At 36.8% G+C, this 25330-nt stretch overlaps 1 protein-coding gene across 3 annotated transcripts in view; it reads right to left on the minus strand.

Annotated features, from left to right (window-relative positions):
* Nucleotides 1-25330, minus strand: part of LOC128745182 (integrator complex subunit 7) — a 528653-nt gene that overhangs the window by 215395 nt on the left and 287928 nt on the right. The gene's annotated exons all lie outside the window — the stretch shown is intronic.

Consider the following 25330-nt stretch of genomic DNA (forward strand, 5'->3'; position numbering starts at 1 on the left):
AAACACTTCTCTCTCCCTCCCTCTCTTTGTCATACACACACATCCACAGACAATAATTGTGTCTTTCTTATATTTTCTTAACTAGCACAAAAAAACCCGATTTAATCCACCTAGTGGTGAAAGCACCTTTGTTATACGATCTTTGTCTACGATAACGTAGCGTAGTGCGTTTGCTTACATAATTTTCTTGGAAATTGAAAAAGTTTACAAAATTTGATCAAAATAGGAGCACTTATAAATTTTGATAGATCCTTTTTTCATGAAACTGCTGAGTAAGTATAAGTAAGTTGTTACTAATTTGAGTAAATGCAAGTAAAAGTAAGTTGTAAGAGGAAATATTATTATTTAACATATACATTGCGTAGTAAAGGTCTAGTTTAAAGGTTCTGAACTATGCATAATTTCCTGTAATGCCATTCTATTTGATTCAATAAAGTTTTCATCAATTTTTATTAACCTTCGGTTACTCACGCTGTTGTATTTTGTACAACACGTGTAGGTTTTAGAATGCCATATTGTTATAAAGTTACAAATCGATGTTTAAACAACGTATATTCTTCAATAAACTTGTTATGAGCAAAATGCCATAATTATTCAATGCATTAATACTTTAAACTGTTGGCAAAATAGATCACCAAAAACTGACATCACAGAAACGAAGCAATCAGTATGTGAGGTGTACCGCAATCGGCCCCAACTGGAATTTTCTATCGTTTCTCCATATGGAAAAATGGTGTCTGTATGCAACAAAACTATCAGCAAATGTAAAATGTTTTAGATGTATCCGTCTGTCGATAGTCGAGTAATTCGGGGACAAAATTAGGATATTTTTATAATCAAAGTTCTACAGTTCCTAAACAAGCAATCATAGAGGTATACTATATTCAGCAAAGTTGTATATTTTTACTATTTGTACAACATGAAAAAGTCATACAACAATTACACAACAAGCTATAATGAAAAAACTGATTTTACAAATTCATATAAAATAAATAAGATTTTTCTCTCTTCGCTGAAGAGATAGAAGGTTATTGTCTTCAGCAAAGTTTCTTGTAATAATATGCTCTTAAACTTTACAGAACACATCAATGTGTTATATTGAAACTGAAGAAAAATATTTGTTTTATTTCACTTTCACTTTTCACTAACCTAAAACGAGGTTTTCCTAGTCAAAACTCTAATGCGCACGTTTTTTGGTTTTGGGCTATTCTCTCCCGCGAGCAACCGTGTTACAAAAGTTGGCGCGAGTGTTCAAGGGTTAATATCTTTTGACCGGCAAAACCAATTCTTCTGAAATTTTGCAGATATATTTGCAGCAATAAAACCTCTAATTTGATGCCAAACTAATTTAAACTAGATAAATTATCTAAGATGAAATCATCGAAAATAATTGTGAATTTTAATGTGTTGTATACTCATAACTTTTGAATTAAACGTCCAATCAAAAAACAAATCAATAGTGATCTGTTAGGCTATATTACCTTTCAAATGAGAATAATAGCGCATAAATCGGTTCAGCCAACTCTGAGAAACAGGCGATCATTTGTACCTAGTCCAAACAGGGGTTTTAAGGCTAACTTTTAAACTACTGGTTCGTTTTCAATAAAACTTTGTAAAAAGTTTAGTAATAGCAAGAGCTTCCGTTTGGTACTAAAATCGTTAAAATTGGTTGCGTAGTTCCGGAGAAACGCGTGTCACGTAGTTTTCACATTTTTGCTTATAACTTTTAAACGAAACGTCGGACCGCAAAGCAATTCAATAGTGATATACTAGGAAATAATACCTTTCAAACAAAAGTAAAATCGGTTCAGCCACCTTCGAGAAACAGGCGATAGAAAATGACCTGCACACACACATACACACATACACACATACACGCACACACACACACACACACACACACACACACACACACACACACACACACACACACACACACACACACACACACACACACACACACACACACACACACATTGCTCAGTTCGTCGAGCTCTATCGATTGGTATATGTGATTCGGCCCTCCGGACCTCGGATAAATTTCGTGTTTTTCGACCAATTTCTAAACCTTTGTTATATAGTATAACAGAGGTAAAAATTTGGTAGTGAGTAATTAAATTTAACAGTAACAATTGTGGAAATATTAAGAACAGTAGGAAAAATGAGCGTGAAAAAACGCGAGTTTAACCTTCCTAGTGCATTGGGGTCGTTTTCGACCCATCGGCATACTTACAAAGCTTGATACTCAGTAACGGTACGAGCTAGAGACTTGAAATTTTCTGACTTTTCCTAACTTTGGAAAATTAGCATTGTGGGGGAGTTTCAGCTTTCAGCGACACCTAGAAGAGCCACAGCAAAAAAAGTTACATATTATGCATTAAGGGTCGAAAACGACCCAAGTTTTGAAATTGCTCTCATTCATCCATTTTCAATCCGAATTTCGTTTTCTTTACCTCGTTTGAAAGATATGGCCAAAAACTAGCACCCAAGGTATGTTGGGGAATATTTGTTGACTGATGGCCACTTCTGCGTCGGTTCCGGAACACCCACTACCAGGTTCCGGGGAACATTTTTATATTTTGAGATAATTCATTTTGCGGCACATCAAATCACATTGGCTTGATAAAATAAGACTAGTGGAAGTACAATGGGGACATTTTGGACCCGAATGGCCATTTCCCAATCGGTTACGTAACATCCGGTACCTGGTTTATGAGGCCATTTTTGAATTTTAGGATGATTTCTATTGCGGCACGTCAAATTTCATCACATTGATAACATAAGACTATTGAAAGTATAATAAACACATGTTGAAGGCAAATGGCCACATAAGCATCTGTCCTGGAACATCCGGTACCCAGTTTTTGGGGACATTTTTGTATTTTAGGATAACTCATAATGCGACATATCAAATCACATCGGCTTGATAAAATAAGACTGATGGAAGTAAAACAATGTCATTTAGAAGCCAAATGGCCACTTTACCATCGGTACTGGGTCATCCGGTACCAGTTTCGGGGGACATTTTTGGCTTTTGATATAATTCACCATGCGGCACCTCAAATCACATCGGGTTGATAAAATAACAACAATGAAAGTATAATGGGGCGTCAGTCGCATATAATCTGGTACCCGGTATTTATACCGGGGCAGATGAATTACCCTGTAATCCAAAAATGTCCCCAAAACCCGGATAACGGATAGTCCGGAACCGATGGCGAAATGGTAATTTTGGCTCCAAAATTTTTACATTGTACTTCCATTAGTGTTATTTCATCAAGCCAATGTGATTTGATGTGGCGCATGATGAATTATCCTATCCAAAAATGTTCTCATATACCGTGCACCCGATGTTCCGGAACCGATGGTAAAATGGCCATTTGGCTTCTAAATGACCATATTTTATTTTCATCAGTCTTATTTAATCAAGCCGATGTGATTTGTTGTGTCGCAAGATGGGTTATCCTAAAATACAAAAATGGTCCCAAAACCCGGGTACCGGATGTTCCGAGACCAATGCTGATGTAGCCATTTGCCTTCAAAATGTCTTTATTATACTTTCAATAGTCTTACGTTATCAAGCTGAAGTAATTTGACGTGCCGCAAGATAAATCATCCTAAAATTCAAAATTGTCCTCAAAACCGAGTACCGGATGTTCCAGAACCAATAAGGAAATGGCCGCTTGGGTCCAAAATGCTCCCATTGTACTTCCATTAATCTTATTTTATCAAGCCAATGTGATTTGATGTGCCGCAAAATGAATTATCTCAAAATATAAAAATGTTCCCCGGAACCTGGTAGTGGGTGTTCCGGAACCGACGCAGAAGTGGCCATCAGTCAACAAATATTCCCCAACATACCTTGGGTGCTAGTTTTTGGCCATATCTTTCAAACGAGGTAAAGAAAACGAAATTCGGATTGAAAATGGATGAATGAGAGCAATTTCAAAACTTGGGTCGTTTTCGACCCTTAATGCATAATATGTAACTTTTTTCTAATGCATTAGGAAGGTTAAGTTTAAATAATCAACAGTAACTATGTTACGCCTGTGGAAGCTATATTTTTATTCTTCATTGCAAACTGCGTTTCGTGTGTGCTTTAAAGTTAATCCTATGAAGGTGTACATTTTTTGAGATCATGACAAGCAATTCGGTAAATGTTATGCAAATTAACCCATTAAGCCCCACACTTTTCCCAGCAGGGATAGAAAGTTGAAACTTTCAGGATAATTCTCTTATAGGCCAACTAAGAAAAAGCCGCTGACATGTATTTTTAATTTTGACCCCGTGTCCCACAACGCTACGTTGCGAAAACGCAACGCTGGGCGTTAAGGGTATACCGTTTTTGCATACCTTCATTATTATGCATATAAATGCTTCATACTTTTTGCCTTTCTACTATATAAATATATAGTATAAAGGTATAGAAATCACTTGGAAAACCGGAAATGGAAAAAAAGGTCCTGCGGGCCGAATGTCATATACCATTCGACTCAGTTCCGAAAACTGAGCATTTTCTGCGTGTGTGTGTGTGTGTGTGTGAGTGTGTGTGTGTGTGTGTGTGTGTGTGTGTGTGTGTGTGTGTGTGTGTGTGTGTGTGTGTGTGTGTGTGTGTGTGTGTGTAACGCTTTTAATCTCACTCACTTTTCTCGGAGATGGCTGGACCTATTTTAATATTCTTAGTGTCAAATGAAAGGTCTAGGTGTCCCATAGGTCGCTATTGAATTTCATACTGATCGGACTTTTAGTTCAAAAGTTATGTATAAAAATACGAAAAATATGGCACTTCATTATCTCATAGATCCCTTAACCGATTTGAACAAAATTGATTGCATATGAAAGAGGAGTCTTGCAAACCCTTAAGTTCCAAATTTCATGACGATTGGACTTCTAGTTTGAAAGTTACATAAAGAAATGTGAAAAAATAGTATTTAAAACATATTTTTGTTACATATAAGCATCAATTCAATGAAAAACATCACACATTCTATTAATATTTGAAAATTACTGCTGAGACCTATCAAACGAAACCGAGTTATTGAAAATCGGACGGTTCATTCAAAAGTTATTCAAACTTTAACACTTAAGCACCGTATATTAAACCGTTAAAACGTGTGAAATCAAAACATATCAATCAAATGTTGATTGCATTCAATATGTGTGATGTATGTGTGCGTGTATGTATGTATGTATGTATGTATGTATGTATGTGTGTGTATGTGATGACAATTTGCAATTTTTAATTTGCGTTGAAATTCAAGAAAAGTGAGAAACATGTCAATTTAACAAATAAATTTTTTGTGCAACGTAAGAGCACCACAATCACTAGACACAATCGCGGACAAGACACTTCTAACTCTTACAAAATGTTAAAATAAAACAAATTACTTTAAACTTACACGTCGACCGGTTTCAGGCATCATATGCCTATCTTCAGGACGAGAGCCGATGTCCAACTGATCACTGTGTCGATATTGTATCATCATCAATGTTCATTTCCAATGCAGCGAAACCGCTTATGAATGATGATGACGCACCAATAATCTCGCCTCTCTTCAATCTTATAAGAAAAAATTAAGCTGTGACATCTTTCTCACTTTCTCTACGACGTTGCATCGATGATGATACAATAACGACACAGTGATCAGTTGGACATCGGCTCTCGTCCTGAAGATAGGCATATGATGCCTGAAACCGGTCGACGTGTAAGTTTAAAGTAATTTGTTTTATTTTAACATTTTGTAAGAGTTAGAAGTGTCTTGTCCGCGATTGTGTCTAGTGAACATGTCAATTGTCTGAAGTTTTCAAAGCCTCTTAGTGGAATACGAACTCTGAAATTAAAGAAAAGAAAAAAATTTTACCGACTAAATTCCACAATTTAATATTTATTCGCGACAGATACGTGTACGCTTTGAAATAAGACACTGATGAAGCCTGCACGTCGTAGGCGAACTACGTATCTGTTGCAAATAAATATTAAATAGTGGGATTCAATCGAAAAGTTTTTTCTTTTCTTTGATTTCACATTTAAATTGTCATTTTCTTCACTTGCTGTTACTCACAATTGTACAAGAAAAGCAAAAAGCGAAGAAAATCAGTTAATTTAAGCATGTAGGTGTAATGGTGTATAGGATTAAAATACTAGTGAGTTGATTTTTCCAAATAAATTTATACAAATTTGATACAAATTTTGCGCATTAATAGATGCTCTTTTCAATCCATAGATACTAGAGCTTAGAAATGTTATATGAAAAATAGGAAGTAAACGTTGCACGGTAGTAACTTTGTACGATTTGTTTTCGTTAGTGACATTTTAAAGGACAGATGTCTTATGTCATGTATCATGTTTTAATAAATAAATCAAAAATTACAAGCACTGGAAATCATATCGATCATATTTCCCATTCTCAAGCATGTTTATGGCGCAGCTTTTGCACTATTTTTCGACCTCATCTTGTTTTCCTAACCCTCTAACATTGTAAAAACGATGCGATCAAGCTAATCAAGTCTATCTTTTTATGAAAGTACATTCAAAAGAAGCTTAAGTTTTGATTTTCATGCAAAAATTATTATCTGAAAGAGCGCCAGCTAAGAAAAAGTTCAATTTCTCTTTTTCATATCTAATGCTCTATTCAGTTATTTTTTCTAATTCAGATATATTGCAAAATTGAAGCCAAGCAAACTAATAGTAAAATTTTGAGATTAATTATTTTGTTGTCGATATCCTTTTTCTTCAAAAGCGAAGTATAATAATAATTTTTCTGAACTCTTGTTTTTCAAAGATGCTAACTTTTGAACGCATGGTATTAATATCAAAATATAAAAAAATCTACTAGGAACCATATTTTATATTGTCAATTCAAAACAAGTTTCGTATGTAGCTCTGAAGCCCGAAAGTTAAGGGCGACCGATTATAATACTAAATAAGGTGTTCATCAAGTAACATAAATGACGCTTACAAGTATTTACGCACCTAAGGAAAGAAAATATTATTGTTCTACGCAATACGTTGTGAATTTCACTGGCAAATAAGGATTTTGAGGAATACGGAAGGGATATTTAAAATAAATAGTCAAGCTAATTATGAATGTTCCTGAGAAATTAAATAATGATTATTGTGGCAGTAGAAAGGCTAGGTCACGCCGCTAGGTGGATTAATTCGGGTTTTTGCCGTTAAATCAAATTTGGGCTTTTTTGTGTTTCGCCTTTCTACTATATAAATATATAGTATAAAAGTATAGAAATCACTTGGAAAACCGGAAATGGAAAGAAGGTCCTGCGTGCCGAATGTCATATACCATTCGACTCAGTTTCGAAAACTGAGCATTTTCTGTGTGTGTGTATGTATGTGTGTGCGTGTGTGTATGTTTGTGTGTGTATGTGACACTTTTAATCTCACTCACTTTTCTCGGAGATGGCTGGACCGATTTTAATGTTTCTAGTGTCAAATGAAAGGTCTAGGTGTCCCATAGGTCGCTATTGAATTTCATACTGATCGGACTTTTAGTTCAAAAGTTATGTATAAAAATACGTAAAATATGGCACTTCATTATCTCATAGGTCCCTTAACCGATTTGAACAAATTTGATTGCATATGAAAGAGGAGCCTTGCAAACCCTTAACTTCCAAATTTCATGACGATTGTACTTGTAGTTTGAAAGTTACATAAAGAAATGTGAAAAAATAGTATTTAAAACATATTTTTATAACATATAAGCATTAATTCAATGAAAAAATCACACATTTTATTATTATTTGAAAATTACTGCTCAGATCTATCAAACGAAACCGACTTATCCAAAATCGGACGGTTCATTCAAAAGTTATTTAAACTTTAACACTTAAGCACCGTATATTAAACCGTTAAAACGTGTGAAATCAAAACAAATGTTGATTGTATGCAATGTGTGCGATGTATGTGTGTATGTATGTATGTATGTATGTATGTATGTATGTATGTATGTATATATGCATGTATGTATATATATATATATATATATATCTATACCTATAAAGAAGGATTTCTGTCTGTCTGTCTGTCTGTCTGTCTGTCTGTCTGTCTGTCTGTATTTTGTTCCTTATAGAATCGAAAACTACTGAACCAATCGGCGTGAAAATTTGCATGTAGAGGTTTTTGGGGCCAGGGAAGGTTTTAGTGATGGTTAGAGACCCCTCCCCCCACTAAGAGGGGGGGCTCCCATACAAATGAAACACAAATTTCTGCATAACTCGAGAACTAATCAAGCAAATAGAACCAAATTTGGCATGTGGGTGTTTTCGGTGACAAGAATTTATTCTAGGGTAATTTGAGACCCCTCCCCTCTTTATAAGGGGAATTATAACTCCTCTCCCCTTTAAGAGGGGGGCTTCCATACAAATTTCCTCATAACTCGAGAACTAATCAAGCAAATGGAACCAAATTTGGCATGTGTGTGTTTTTGGAGACCAAAATTTTTTCTATGATGAATTGGGACCCCTCCCCACTTTAGGAGGGGGGGCTCCTATACAAGCGAAATACAAATTTCCTCATAACTCGAGAACTAATCAAGCAAATGGAACCAAATTTGGCATGTGAAGGTTTTCGAAGGCAAGAATATTTTCTATGATGAATTGGGACCCCTCCCTACTTTAGGAGGGGGGGCTCATATACAAGCGAAATACAAATTTCCTCATAACTCGAGAACTAATCAAGCAAATGGAACCAAATTTGGCATGTGAAGGTTTTCGAAGGCAAGAATATTTTCTATGATGAATCAGGCCCCTCCCCACTTTAAGAGGGGGGGCTCCTGTACAAATGAAATACAAATTTCCTCATAACTCGAGAACTAATCAAGCAAATGGAACCAAATTTGGCATGTGTGTGTTTTTGGAGACCAAAATTTTTTCTATGACGAATTGGGACCCCTCCCCACTTTAGGAGGGGGGGCTCCTATACAAACGAAATACAAATTTCCTCATAACTCGAGAACTAATCAAGCAAATAGAACCAAATTTGGCATGTGTGTGTTTTTGGAGGCCAAAATTTTTTCTATGACGAATTGGGACCCCTCCCTACTTTAGGAGGGGGGGCTCCTATACAAGCGAAATACAAATTTCCTCATAACTCGAGAACTAATCAAGCAAATGGAACCAAATTTGGCATGTGAAGGTTTTCGAAGACAAGAATATTTTTTATGATGAATTGGGACACCTCCCCACTTTAGGAGGGGGAAGCTCCTATATAAGCTAAATATAAATTTCCTCATAACTCGAGAACTAATCAAGCAAATGGAACAAACTTTGGCATGTAGGTGTTTTTGGAGGCAAGATTTTTTTCTATGATGAATTAGGACCTCTCCTCACTTTAGTAGGGGGGGCTCCTATACAAATGAAATACAAATTTCCTCATAACTCGAGAACTAATCAAGCAAATAGAACCAAATTTGGCATGTGGAGGTTTTTGGAGGCAAAAACATTTTCTATGGTGAATTAGGACCCTTCCACACTTTAACAGAGGGGGCTTCTACACCAATGAAATACAAATCTATACCTATAAAGAAGGATTTCTGTCTGTCTGTCTGTCTGTCTGTCTGTCTGTCTGTCCTGTGTTCCTTATAGAATCAAAAACTACTGAACCAATCGGCGTGAAAATTTGCATGTAGAGGTTTTTGGGGCCAGGAAAGGTTTTAGTGATGGTTAGAGACCCCTCCCCCCACTAAGAGAGGGGGCTCCCATACAAATGAAACACAAATTTCTGCATAACTCGAGAACTATTGCTTGATTAGAACCAAATTTGGCATGTGGGTGTTTTCGGTGACAAGAATTTATTCTAGGGTAATTTGAGACCCCTCCCCTCTTTATAAGGGGAATTATAACTCCTCTCCCCTTTAAGAGGGGGGGTTTCCATACAAATTTCCTCATAACTCGAGAACTAATCAAGCAAATGGAACCAAATTTGGCATGTGAAAGTTTTCGAGGGCAAGAAAATTTTCTATGTTGAATTAGGACCCCTCCTCACTTTAAGAGGGGGGGGCTCCTGTACAAATGAAATACCAATTTCCTCATAACTCGAGAACTAATCAAGCAAATGGAACCAAATTTGGCATGTGTGTGTTTTTGGAGACAAAATTTTTTTCTATGATGAATTGGGACCCCTCCCCACTTTAAGTGGGGGGGGCTCCTATACAAACGAAATACAAATTTCCTTATAACTCGAGAGCTAATCCAGCAAATGGAACCAAATTTGGCATGTAGGTGTTTTTGGAGGCAAGAATTTTTTCTATGATGAATAAGAACCTCTCCCCACTTTAGGAGGGGGGGCTCCTATACAAATGAAATACAAATTTCCTCATAACTCGAGAACTAATCAAGCAAATAGAACCAAATTTGGCATGTGGGTGTTTTCGGTGACAAGAATTTATTCTATGCTAAATTGAGACCCCTCCCTCTTTATAAGGGGAATTGTAACTCCTCTCCCCTTTAAGAGGGGGGGGGGCTTCCATACAAATTTCCTCATAATTCGAGAACTAATCAAGCAAATGGAACCATATTTGGCATGTGGGTGTTTTTGGAGGCAACCATTTTTCCCATTATGAATTAGGACTTCTTACCTTTTTAGGAGGGGGGGGCTCCCATTCAAACGAAATACAAATTTGCTCATAACTTTAGAACTAATCAAGCAAATGGAACCAAATTTGGCATGTGAGAGTTTTAGATGGCAGAATTTTTTTTCTGTGGTGTATTACGACCCCTTTCCCTTTTAAGAGGGTGGGCTCCCATACAAATGAAATACAAATTTCCTTATAATTTGAGTACTAATCAAGCAAATGGAACCAAATTTAGCATGTAGGAGATTTTTGAGTCTTGAATTTATTTTATGATAGTTACAGACCTCTCATCCCTGTGGTAGGGGGATATGGACTCTCATACAAATGAAACAGAAATTTTTGCGAAACTCAAAAACTAATCCAACTCGAGAAATTCGAGACTCTTCCATAAAACATTAATCAATAACAAGACCACAAAAACTATCTATAGTAACACTAGATCATTCAGGACGAGCCGGTCGCGAGTGTTGCCGGTGACCCGCCGTCGGAAGCGCCGCCCACTGGGGGGCTTGCAAAACTCGAGATAGTGACAAAGATCATCCGAGATTCATGATTTATGTACAACACAGGTTAATTTGTGGCAATACGAAGTTTGTCGGGTCAGCTAGTATATATATATATATATATATATATATATATATATATATATCTATACCTATAAAGAAGGATTTCTGTCTGTCTGTCTGTCTGTCTGTCTGTCCTGTGTTCCTTATAGAATCAAAAACTACTGAACCAATCGGCGTGAAAATTTGCATGTAGAGGTTTTTGGGGCCAGGAAAGGTTTTAGTGATGGTTAGAGACCCCTCCCCCACTAAGAGGGGGAGGGGGGCTCCCATACAAATGAAACACAAATTTCTGCATAACTCGAGAACTAATCAAGCAAATAGAACCAAATTTGGCATGTGGGTGTTTTCGGTGACAAGAATTTATTCTAGGGTAATTTGAGACCCCTCCCCTCTTTATAAGGGGAATTATAACTCCTCTCCCCTTTAAGAGGGGGGGTTTCCATACAAATTTCCTCATAACTCGAGAACTAATCAAGCAAATGGAACCAAATTTGGCATGTGAAAGTTTTCGAGGGCAAGAAAATTTTCTATGTTGAATTAGGACCCCTCCTCACTTTAAGAGGGGGGGCTCCTGTACAAATGAAATACCAATTTCCTCATAACTCGAGAACTAATCAAGCAAATGGAACCAAATTTGGCATGTGTGTGTTTTTGGAGACAAAATTTTTTTCTATGATGAATTGGGACCCCTCCCCACTTTAAGTGGGGGGGGGGGCTCCTATACAAACGAAATACAAATTTCCTTATAACTCGAGAGCTAATCCAGCAAATGGAACCAAATTTGGCATGTAGGTGTTTTTGGAGGCAAGAATTTTTTCTATGATGAATAAGAACCTCTCCCCACTTTGGGAGGGGGGCCTCCTATACAAATGAAATACAAATTTCCTCATAACTCGAGAACTAATCAAGCAAATAGAACCAAATTTGGCATGTGGGTGTTTTCGGTGACAAGAATTTATTCTATGGTAAATTGAGACCCCTCCCTCTTTATAAGGGGAATTGTAACTCCTCTCCCCTTTAAGAGGGGGGGCTTCCATACAAATTTCCTCATAACTCGAGAACTAATCAAGCAAATGGAACCAAATTTGGCATGTGAAGGTTTTCGAGGGCAGGAAAATTTTCTACGGTGAATTAGGACCCCTCCCCACTCTAAGAGGGGGGGCTCCTGTACAAATGAAATACAAATTTCCTCCTAACTCGAGAACTAATCCAGCAAATAGAACAACATTTGGCATGTGGGTGTTTTTTTTGGTGACAAAAATTTATTCTATGGTGAATTGAGACCCCTCCCCTCTTTATAAGAGGAATTATAACTCCTCTCCCCTTTAAGAGGGGGGGCTTCCATACAAATTTCCTCATAACTCGAGAACTAATCAAGCAAATGCAACCAAATTTGGCATGTGAAGGTTTTCGAGAGCAAGAAAATTTTCTATGGTGAATTAGGACCCCTCCCCACTTTAAGAGGAGGGGCTCCTGTACAAATGAAATACAAATTTCCTCATAACTCGAGAACTAATCAAGCGAATTGAACCAAATTTGGCATATGTGTGTTTTTGGAGACAATTTTTTTTTCAATGATGAATTGGGACCCCTCCCCACTTTAGGAGGGGGGGTCCTATACAAACGAAATACAAATTTCCTCATAACTCGAGAACTAATTCAGCAAATGGAACCAAATTTGGCGTGTAGGTGTTTTTGGAGGCAAGATTTTTTTCTGTGATGAATTAGGACCTCTTCCCACATTAGGAGGGGGGGCTCCAATACAAATGAAATACAAATTTCCCCATAACTCGAGAACTAATCAAGCAAATAGAACCAAATTCGGCATGTGGAGGTTTTTGGAGGCAAAAATATTTTCTACGGTGAATTAGGATCCTTCCACACTTCAAGAGGGGGGGCTTCTACACAAATGAAATACAAATTTCCTCTTAATTCGAGAATTAATCAAGCAAATGGAACCATATTTGGCATGTGGGTGTTTTTGGAGGCAACCATTTTTCCCATTATGAATTAGGACTTCTTACCTTTTTAGGAGGGGGGGGGCTCCCATTCAAACGAAATACAAATTTGCTCATAACTTTAGAACTAATCAAGCAAATGGAACCAAATTTGGCATGTGAGAGTTTTAGATGGCAGAATTTTTTTTCTGTGGTGTATTACGACCCCTTTCCCTTTTAAGAGGGTGGGCTCCCATACAAATGAAATACAAATTTCCTTATAATTTGAGTACTAATCAAGCAAATGGAACCAAATTTAGCATGTAGGAGATTTTTGAGTCTTGAATTTATTTTATGATAGTTAGAGACCTCTCACCCCTGTGGTAGGGGGATATGGACTCTCATACAAATAAAACAGAAATTTTTGCGAAACTCAAAAACTAATCCAATTCGAGAAATTCGAGACTCTTCCATAAAACATTAATCAATAACAAGACCACAAAAACTATCTATAGTAACACTAGATCATTCAGGACGAGCCGGTCGCGAGTGTTGCCGGTGACCCGCCGCACAGTGGGACGGATTAAAAAGAATACGGACATCGATATTTGTGACGAAACTACTAAAGATATCACCTTCATGTCTTCTGCAAAGTTTCTTCGCTTTATAAGAGATTTTTTATGGCATTGGAAAATTTGGGATAAAGGGGATAACACAACAGATAGAAAAAATAACTTTTTAGTTTTAAGCTTAACGTCTTCGATTGGTAAGAAATATTTGTAGATATTATTATTTTAAGCAACTTCACTGAAGGAAGAAAGTGGCTATCTCTTAAGGGAAAAAAGGTACGGAGCGAAACTAGCGGGTACCCTCTTAATATTGGTATTTTTCATATAGCTCTTTTATTTCAACTCTTATAAACATTAAATGTTCTGCAAAGTTGTAGACAATGCTAATTTGCATATTTTTGTAAAATATTTGGAAACTCTACAATTGCCGGTTTTCAAGTTGTTGAATTTTTTTGCTTTTTTATTGCAAACTTTAAGGGGATGTATCTTGAGTAGTAGCAGAATGTAGCAGCTGACTTATAATGTTTTTGCAACATCCACTCTTTATGTATAAGAGCATGTATAAATGACAGTGGGATCTCATGGGCCAAATGAGTAAACTGCATTTAAGTTTATCAGTTTTACAGCACAAAAGAACGTTTAAAGTCGTACAAATCTCATGTTACCTTAAATTAGCTGATTTCTTTTACTAAACATGTCTTACATATACATAAACATAAAAATAAATTAAGGCACGAATGCCATAACTAGAGTGAAAGTAAAGTAAAGCCTAGATGCTATTTTCGAAACTTGGCACTTTGTTCTTTATTACGACAGACTTCACAGCCAGTAGGAATTCAGGACAATTGTAGGGATAGTGCTGCGATTCTATCGCAGCATGTCTCAGTCAAGATTCTAACAGGTGACAACTGGCTTGTTAGGTACATATTATTTACTTCGATTCTCTAACAGGTAACATCGAAAAAAACGTACGTTCTAGCTAATGACTTTTTTCCACGATTCCCATGTCTCCAGCGGTATATCTAAATGTTTTTTAAAAATCAAATGTATTACAAAATTTAAATAAAGCATATGAACAATTCACAAAAATGTTGAGGTCTATTAATTTGTTCTAAATGATGTTTTCTCTAAAAGTAAAAATGACGGAATAATCTTTTTACAATTCTCATGAATTCTTGGTTTTGAAAGATGATAACTCTCGAACTCATGGTCAGAATGTTGTAATCTTGTTTCCAAAATGTCAAGAAGTCTACTCTAAACAAACTTTTTATATTGTTCGTTCAAAACAAATTTCATAAGTTGCTCTAAGGATCTAGGTCAGCAGGCGGTCTTTCTCGTTGGAGGGTTAAATCTTCAAAACCGAAAAACTTAAATGCAGTTTACTCATTTGGCCCATGAGATCCCATTGTCATTTATACATGCTCTTATACATAAAGAGTGGATGTTGAAAAAACATTATAAGTCAGCTGCTACATTCTGCTACTACTCAAGAAACATCCCCTTAAAGTTTGCAATGAAAAAAGCAAAAAATTAAAAAACTTGAAAACCGGCAATTTTAGAGTTTCCACATATTTTACAAAAATATGCAAATTAGTATTATCTACAACTTTGCAGAACATTTCATGTTTATAAGAGTTGAAATAAAAGAGCTATGTGAAAAATACCAATATTAAGGGGGTACCCGCTAGTTTCGCTCCGCAACTTTTTTCCCTTAAGAGATAGCCACTTTCTTGCTTCAGCAAAGTTGCTCAAGACAATATTACCTACAAATGTTTCTCACCAATCGAAGACGGTATGCTTGAAACTAAAAAGTTATTTTTTCTATCTGTTGTGTTATCCCCTTAATCCCAAATTTTACAATACTATTATAAAGTTCTCATAAATCGAAGAAACATTGCAGAAGACAGTAAGTTGATATCTTTGGTAGTTTCGTCGCAAATATCGATGTCCGTCTTCTTTTGAATCCGTCCCACTGTGCGCCGTCGGAAGCGCCGCCCACTGGGGGGCTTGCAAAACTCGAGATAGTGACAGAGATTCATGATTTATGTACAACACAGGTTAATTTGTGGCAATACGAAGTTTGTCGGGTCAGCTAGTATATCTATAAAGAAGGATTTCTGTCTGTCTGTCTGTCTGTCTGTCCGTATGTTCCTTATAGAATCGAAAACTACTGAACCAATCGGCATGAAAATATGCATGTAGAGGTTTTTTGGGGTCAGGAAAGGTTTTAGTGATGGTTAGAAACCCCTCCCCCCACTAAGAGGGGGGGCTCCCATACAAATGAAACACAAATTTCTGCATAACTCGACAACTAATCAAGCAAATAGAACAAAATTTGGCATGTGGGTGTTTTCGGTGACAAGAATTTATTCTATGGTAAATTGAGACCCCTCCCCTCTTTATAAGGGGAATTATAACTCCTCTCCTCTTTAAAAGGGGGGGCTTCCATACAAATTTCCTCATAACTCGAGAAGTAATCAAGCAAATGGAACCAAATTTGGCACGTGAAGGTTTTCGAGGGCAAGAATATTTTCTATAGTAAATTAGGACCGCTCCCCATTTTAAGAGGGGGGGCTCCTGTACCAAAGAAACACAATTTTCCTCATAACCCGAGAAGTAATTAAGCAAATGGAACCCAATTTGGCATGTGGGTATTTTTGGAGACAAAAATTTTTTCTATGATGAATTGGGACCCCTCCACGTTTTAGGAGGGGGGATCCTATACACATGAAATACAAATTTCCTCATAACTGAAGAACTAATCAAGCAAATGGAACAAAATTTGGCATGTGAAAGTATTCGAGGGCAAGAATATTTTCTATTGTGAATAAGGACCCCTCCCCACTTTAAGAGGGGGGGGGGGGCTGCTATACAAACGAAACACAAATTTTCTCATAACTCGAGAACTAATCAAGCAAATGGAACAAAATTTGGCACGTGGGTGTTTTTGGAGACAAATTTTTTTTCTATGATGAATTGGGACCCCTCCCCACTTTAGGAAGAGGGGCTCCTATACAAATGAAATGCAAATTTCCTCATAACTCGAGAATTAATCAAGCTAATGGAACCAAATTTGGCATGTGAAAGTTTTCGAGGGCAAGAATATTTTCTATGGTGAATTAGGACCCCTCCCAACTTTAAGAGGGGGGCTCCTATACAAACGAAATACACATTTCCTCATAACTCGAGAACTAATCAAGCAAATGTGAACCAAATTTGGCACGTGGGTGTTTTTGGAGACAAAAATCTTTTCTATGATGAATTGGGACCCCTACCCACTTTAGGAGGGGGGGCTCCTATACAAATGAAATTCAAATTTCCTCATAACTCGAGAACTAATCAAGCAAATAGAACCAAATTTGGCATGTGGAGGTTTCTGGAGGCAAAAATATTTTCTATGGTGAATTAGGACCCCTCCCAACATTAAGAGGGGGTGCTTCTACACAAATGAAATACAAATTTCCTCATAATTCGAGAACCATATTTGGCATGTGGGTGTTTTTGGAGGCAACCATTTTTTCTATGATGAATTAGGACCCCTTACCTTTTTAAGAGGGGGGGGGGCTCTCATACAAACGAAATACAAATTTCCTCATTACTCTAGAACTAATCAAGCAAATGGAACCAAATTTATCATGTGGGTGTTTTTGTAGGCAAGAATATTTTCTATGGTATATTTTCTATGGATTTCCCCACTTTAAGAGGGGGGGGCTCCTATACAAATGAAAAACAAATTTCCTCATAACTCGAGAACTAATCAAGCAAATGGAACCAAATTTGACATGGAAGTGGTTTTGGACGCAAGATTTTTTTCTATGGTGAATTGAGACCCCTCTCTTCTTTAGAAAGCGAGTTATGGCCCATCTCCCCTTTAAGAGGGTGGGCTTCCATACAAATGAAATGCAAATTTCCTCTTATCTCGAGAACTAATCAATCAAATGGAACCAAATTTGGCATGTGGGAGTTTTAGATGGCAGAAATTTTTTCTATGGTAAATTACGACCCCTTCCCCTTTTAAGAGGGAAGGTCCCATACAAATGAAATTCAAATTTCCTTATAACTTGAGAACTAATCAAGCAAATGGAACCAAATTTGGCATGTGGGAGATTTTGGAGTCTTGAATTTATTTTACGATAGTTAGAAACCTCTCACCCCTGTGATAGGGGGATATGGACTCTCATACAAATAAAACAGAAATTTTTGCGAAACTCAAAAACTAATCGAACTCGAGAAATTCGAGACTTTTCCATAAAACATTAGTCAATACAAGACCACAAAAACTATCTATAGTAACACTAGATCATTCAGGACGAAACGGTCGCGAGTGTTGCCGGTGACCCGCCGTAGGAAGTGCCGCCCACTGGGGGCTTGCAAAACTCAAGATTGTGACAAAGATCATCCGAGATTCATGATTTATGTCCAACACAGGTTAATTTGTGGCAATACGAAGTTTGTCGGGTCAGCTAGTATATATATATATGTATGTATGTATGTATGTATGTATACACGCATGTATGTGTATGTGTATCTGATGACAATTTGCAATTTTTAAATTTGCATTGAAATTCAAGAAAAGTGAGAAACATGTCAATTGTCTAAAGTTTTTGAAGCCTCTTAGTGGAATACGAAATTTGAAATTAAAGAAAAGAAAAAACTTTTACCGACTAAATTTCACTATTTAATATTTATTCGCGACAGATACGTATACGCTTTGAAATAAGACACTGATGAAGCCTGCACGTCGTAGGCGAACTACGTATCTGTTGCAAATAAATATTAAATAGTGGGATTCAATCGAAAAGCTTTTTCTTTTCTGTGATTTCACATTTAAATTGTCATTTTCTTCACTTGCTGTTACTCACAATTGTACAAGAAAAGCAAAAAGCGAAGAAAAGCAGTTCATAAGCATGTAGGTATAGTGGTGTATAGGATTAAAAATACTAGTGAGTTGATTTTTCCAAATAAATTTATACAAATTTCAAACAAATTTTGCGCATTAATAGATGGTCATTTTAATCAATAGATACTAGAGCTTAGAAATGTTATATGAAAAATAGGAAGTAAACGTTGCACGGTAGTAATTTTGTAAGATTTGTTTTCGTTAGTGACATTTTTAAGGACAGATGTCTTATGTCATGTATCATGTTTTAATATTGCTGTTGCAGTTGAAAACTGTAATAATCGACTCACGACATTCGGTTTCATTCTTGTTCTGAGTGTCGCAACTACGTCGCACGTGGTGCGCTGTATAGCGCATCAATGTGCGATCACAGCGCACCACGTGCGACGTAATTGCGACACACAGAACAAGAATAAAAGCGAATGTCGCGAGTCGATTATTACGGTTTTCAACTGCAACAGCAATAAATAAATCAAAAATGACAAGCACTGGAAATCATATCGATCATATTTCCCATTCTCAAGCATGTTTATGGCGCAGCTTTTGCACTATTTTTTGAACTCATCTTGTTTTCCTGACCCTCTAACATTGTAAAAACGATGCGATCAAACTAATGACTATCTTTTCATGAAAGTACATTCAAAAGAAGCTTAAGTTTTGATTTTCATGCAAAAATAATTATCTGAAGGAGCGCCAGCTAAGAAAAAGATCAATTTCTCTTTTTCATATCTAATGATCTACAGTTATTTTTTCTAATTCAGATATATTGCAAAATTGAAGCCAAGCAAACTAATAGTAAAATTTTGAGATTAATCATTTTGTTGTCGATATCCTTTTTCTTCAAATGCGAAGTATAATAATAATTTTTCTGAACTCTTGTTTTTCAAAGATGCTAACTTTTGAACACATGGTATTAATATCAAAAAATCTGCTATGAACGCATATTTCATATTGTCAATTCAAAACAAGTTTCGTATGTGGCTCTGAAGCCCGAAAGTTAAGGCCGACCGATTATAAAACTAAATAAGGTGTTACAAGTATTTACGCACCCGAGGAAAGAAAATTTAATTATTCTACGCAATACGTTGGGAATTTTACTGGCAAATAAGGATTTTGAGGAATACGGAACGGATATTTAAAAATGTAGTCAAGTTAATTATACATAAATGTTCCTGAGAAATTAAATAATGATTATTGTGGCAGTAGAAAGGCTAGGTCACGCCGCTAAGTGGATTAATTCGGGTTTTTGAGTATTAATAAAGATTAAATGAACGACTTACAGTATTACATGTTATGTTTTATGATAGATATCGAATCATTTGGGTTGGAGACTATCTTTGCACTAGACGCATAGTATGCAGTTTCAATGCTAAATGCATGTTATCGCAGATGATTAAATGCCTACCAACACGTTCCGGAAAGGTTGTAACATTAAATTTGGGTCCATGATACTGTCGTTACCATCACTCAATTCCTCCAGATATTCCGGAGGCAAAGGTACTTTAACAATTTTATTACGCTCGTATCACAACGGCTTCTCCATCTGCCATCAGTGTTTGAAGTTGCGAATTCTATGTTATGTAAACTTTTATAATGTTTCCGGAATATTTTAAATAAGCGAAAGATAAGATTTACATTCATTTGTTTACTAAAAAGCAACGATATCAAATGAAACACTGCAGCGAACGAACGGAAACAAACGTTCCCGTTGCAAATTTTGAATATCGTTACTTCCTAGCGTTGCGTTTTCGCAACGCAAAGCTTCAAACCTATCTTAAAATTACAAAAATAATCAAAATTATGAAACAAAGTTTTTTTTGGCAAGCAACCGATTCTTACTATCACTGATTGATAGCTCAGGCGTTAATAGAGGTAAAATCGAGTTTTATGAGCATTTTTCCTTAACTGTCTGAAAAATAGCAAAACCTGTTGTTTTGTCACAGCTGTAATTATGTTACATGTAACATCTGACCTTTGAGCAAAAACAGGTCGATTAGATTTTTTTTTCTCTTTATTATCGAGATTTTCAGCCGTGGGCTGGTTCATCTCGTCAGGTCGATTAGATTTTTTTTCCAATCTTTCTTTGTTTTTCAGGGTCCAAGTTGATATCTTAAACCGGGCCTTCTCTAGAATCGAATGAAAGTGCGTTGCGTTTTCGCAACGCTGGGAGGAAATGGGTTAAGACAATGCTTGTTACTGTTTGGATGTAAAAAGACTATTGGTGAGTCCCATGACCCATCTGAATGGCGTTTGTTCATTGATAGCATTAACCCATTTCCTCCCAGCGTTGCGAAAACACAACGCACTTTCACTCGATTCTAGAGAAGACATGGTTTAAGATACCAACTCGGGCCCTGAGAAACAAAGAAAGATTGGGAAAAAATCTAATCGACAGCTGCAGAATTACAGCTGTGACAAAATAACAGGTTTTACTATTTTACGGATAGTTATGGAAAAATGCTCGTAAAACTCGATTGCGTCTTTTTTAATGTCCGATCTATTAATCAGTGTTACTAAGAATAGGTTGCTTGCCAAAAAAACTTTGTTTCATAATTGTGATTATTTTTGTAATTTTAAGATACCGTCATCCGGGGCGAGATTGTGCCAAAAAAGCATATGTTTTTGTTCTTTAGCTCAGTATACACACAATTTAGAAACTAAGTTGATTTCAAACCTGTCAATATATACTAAATTGTTCAATTAACAACTACCATAGAAGGGGTCAGTCCCGGCGTAGTGGTTAGCATTCACACCTCTCACGCCGAGGACCCGGGTTCAAATCCCAACCCCGCAGAAGTCATGAATGACCCAAAACTGGTTAAAGCGACTATAATCTAAACAAAAAAAAAAAAAAAACTACCATAGAGATGGTTTAGTTACAATGAAACCTAATTTTACTGGAAGTGCTTGAACTTTGGCACAATCTCACCCCTTCTAGGGGGTGACATTGTGCCAAAAACATAAAGTTAAGCTAAAAACCTAAACAGTGAACATTAGCATGTTTATAAACAATACACATAAATCTATACCTATAAAGAAGGATTTCTGTCTGTCTGTCTGTCCTGTGTTCCTTATAGAATCAAAAACTACTGAACCAATCGGCGTGAAAATTTGCATGTAGAGGTTTTTGGGGCCAGGAAAGGTTTTAGTGATGGTTAGAGACCCCTCCCCCACTAAGAGGGGGAGGGGGGCTCCCATACAAATGAAACACAAATTTCTGCATAACTCGAGAACTAATCAAGCAAATAGAACCAAATTTGGCATGTGGGTGTTTTCGGTGACAAGAATTTATTCTAGGGTAATTTGAGACCCCTCCCCTCTTTATAAGGGGAATTATAACTCCTCTCCCCTTTAAGAGGGGGGGTTTCCATACAAATTTCCTCATAACTCGAGAACTAATCAAGCAAATGGAACCAAATTTGGCATGTGAAAGTTTTCGAGGGCAAGAAAATTTTCTATGTTGAATTAGGACCCCTCCTCACTTTAAGAGGGGGGGCTCCTGTACAAATGAAATACCAATTTCCTCATAACTCGAGAACTAATCAAGCAAATGGAACCAAATTTGGCATGTGAAGGTTTTCGAGGGCAGGAAAATTTTCTACGGTGAATTAGGACCCCTCCCCACTCTAAGAGGGGGGGCTCCTGTACAAATGAAATACAAATTTCCTCCTAACTCGAGAACTAATCAAGCAAATAGAACAACATTTGGCATGTGGGTGTTTTTTTTGGTGACAAGAATTTATTCTATGGTGAATTGAGACCCCTCCCCTCTTTATAAGAGGAATTATAACTCCTCTCCCCTTTAAGAGGGGGGGCTTCCATACCAATTTCCTCATAACATAACCAAATTTGGCGTGTAGGTGTTTTTGGAGGCAAGAATTTTTTCTATGATGAATTAGGACCTCTTCCCACATTAGGAGGGGGGCTCCAATACAAATGAAATACAAATTTCCCCATAACTCGAGAACTAATCAAGCAAATAGAACCAAATTCGGCATGTGGAGGTTTTTGTAGGCAAAAATATTTTCTACGGTGAATTAGGATCCTTCCACACTTCAAGAGGGGGGGCTTCTACACAAATGAAATACAAATTTCCTCATAATTCGAGAACTAATCAAGCAAATGGAACCATATTTGGCATGTGGGTGTTTTTGGAGGCAACCATTTTTCCCATTATGACTTAGGACTTCTTACCTTTTTAGGAGGGGGGGGGGGGGCTCCCATTCAAACGAAACACAAATTTGCTCATAACTTTAGAACTAACCAAGCAAATGGAACCAAATTTGGCATGTGAGAGTTTTAGATGGCAGAATTTTTTTTCTGTGGTGTATTACGACCCCTTTCCCTTTTAAGAGGGTGGGCTCCCATACAAATGAAATACAAATTTCCTTATAATTTGAGTACTAATCAAGCAAATGGAACCAAATTTAGCATGTAGGAGATTTTTGAGTCTTGAATTTATTTTATGATAGTTAGAGACCTCTCACCCCTGTGGTAGGGGGATATGGACTCTCATACAAATAAAACAGAAATTTTTGCGAAACTCAAAAACTAATCCAATTCGAGAAATTCGAGACTCTTCCATAAAACATTAATCAATAACAAGACCACAAAAACTATCTATAGTAACACTAGATCATTCAGGACGAGCCGGTCGCGAGTGTTGCCGGTGACCCGCCGTCGGAAGCGCCGCCCACTGGGGGGCTTGCAAAACTCGAGATAGTGACAAAGATCATCCGAGATTCATGATTTATGTACAACACTGGTTAATTTGTGGTAATACGAAGTTTGTCGGGTCAGCTAGTATTAGTATAAAGCAAGGATGGTTCGATCACTTTGACTCAATTTGGATTAATTTAACAGTACGGTCGCAGCCGAGCAAAATTTGATAAAGAAATGTATGGGACATTTGAACGAAATGAACGTTCATTTAGTCACTAAAGAGTTACTAGCATTGTAGCGCCGTAACTACAAAACATACAGTAAAACTTAATTCAACAAAATTGTAGATAATAACTAGTTTTACAAATGTCCCATTTATCACTTTGTCAAATTTTGCTCGGCTGAGGCGGTACTCTCAAATGAATCAAAATTGAGTCAAAGTGATCGAACCATCCCTGGTATAAAGTAGTTCATATGGGGCCGTCCATGAACTAGGTGGACTATTAGGGACAGGGGGTCGGCCAAAAACAACGCATCATACAAAAAGTTTGAACGAAAATAACCCGGGGAGGTCTGAAACAACTAAAAATGAGTTCGTAGTCAATGGACAGCCTTTATATAGCCAGTAGCGTTTCTAGGGTTAACAAGGGGAGATACATGAAGGGGTGTGTTCTAAGAGGGCATACCTATTTGATCATCAGTAACCATTACATTCGAGAGCCCGCGGCCGCAGAACATGTGGCCCATACCATCCCCTCCCCCTCCTTAAAACTGGCGTTTATACACGGTATAATATATTCGTCTTATATTATAGTGTTTATTCAAAGCATCTGAAATTTCCAGGGAAAAAGTAAAAATTAGTTTAAATTATTTAGCAGACCTATGATGCTTTTTGCTCCAAAATGGATGATGCAATCTAATCTGTCAAAATATTGTGCTCAATAGTAAAAAATGTGAGTGTACTGGTGTATACTGACGTATTTTTGTTGTGTATGTGAAATCCACAAAATGGATCGATCATTATCACAATCTCACCCCCATGAATCTCGAAAAGTACAAAGTCTCGAAAAATATTATTTTCGTAATCAAAACTTATCCAACGCCTAATAACTTTTCAATACATTGTAAATGATTAGTTTATATACCTTCAAAATAGCAAGTTGATGCGATTTCTTGTTTGGGTTGGTTTATGCGGGACATTTTTTACAAGCGTTATTTCCGAGTATTTTTGATCGCGAACTTTGAAACCCTGTTTAGGCTAAATAGTTTGCTAATATTATCTGCGTTCCATTCTAAGTTATGAATAAATATGTTATGTTCATGATCATTTTGAATTTAGGTCACTAGTTTCTACAGATATAATAAATTTCACAAATAAACATTTTTGGTTTTTCGCACAATCTCACCCCCGTGGCACAATCTCACCCCGGATGGCGGTAGGTTTGAAGCTGAAACGCAACGCTAGGAAGAAACGATATGCAAAATTTGTCACAGGGGACATTTGTTTTCGTTCGTTTGCCGCGGTAATTTATTTGATGTCGTTGCTTTTTAGTAAATAATTAAATGTAAATCTTAACTAACAAGTGTCAAAATATCCAGGGAACCTTATTTAAGTTTACATAACATAGAATTCGCAGCTTTAAACACTGACGGCAGAGCAGATGTAGCAGCCGTTGTGATAAGAGCGAAATATAATTGTTATAGTAACTTTGCCTCCAGAATATCTGGATTAATTGAGTGATAGTGGAAGCATCAACGACAGTATCATAGACCCAAATCTAATGTTACAACGTTTCCGGAACGTGTTGGTACGGAATAGATCACCTGCGATGCCATGTACAGCACCCAAATAAGCCTTTATAAAGTTGGTCTCCATCCCAAAGGTGTCGATGTATATCATGAAAAAAACAAAAAATGCTTATATTTATTAAGTTAATCTTTATTGGTACTCAAAATCCCAAAAAATAATCACGAGTTTAATTTAATGGTAAAAAAGTATGAAGCATCCATTGTCACAATAATAAAGGTATGCAAAAACGATATATCCTTAACGCCCAGCGTTGCGTTTTCGCAACGTATCGTTGCGGGACTCAGGGCCAAAATTAAAAAT

The sequence above is a fragment of the Sabethes cyaneus genome, chromosome 1 (assembly GCF_943734655.1).
Source record: "Sabethes cyaneus chromosome 1, idSabCyanKW18_F2, whole genome shotgun sequence".
Taxonomy (NCBI): Eukaryota; Metazoa; Arthropoda; class Insecta; order Diptera; family Culicidae; genus Sabethes; species Sabethes cyaneus.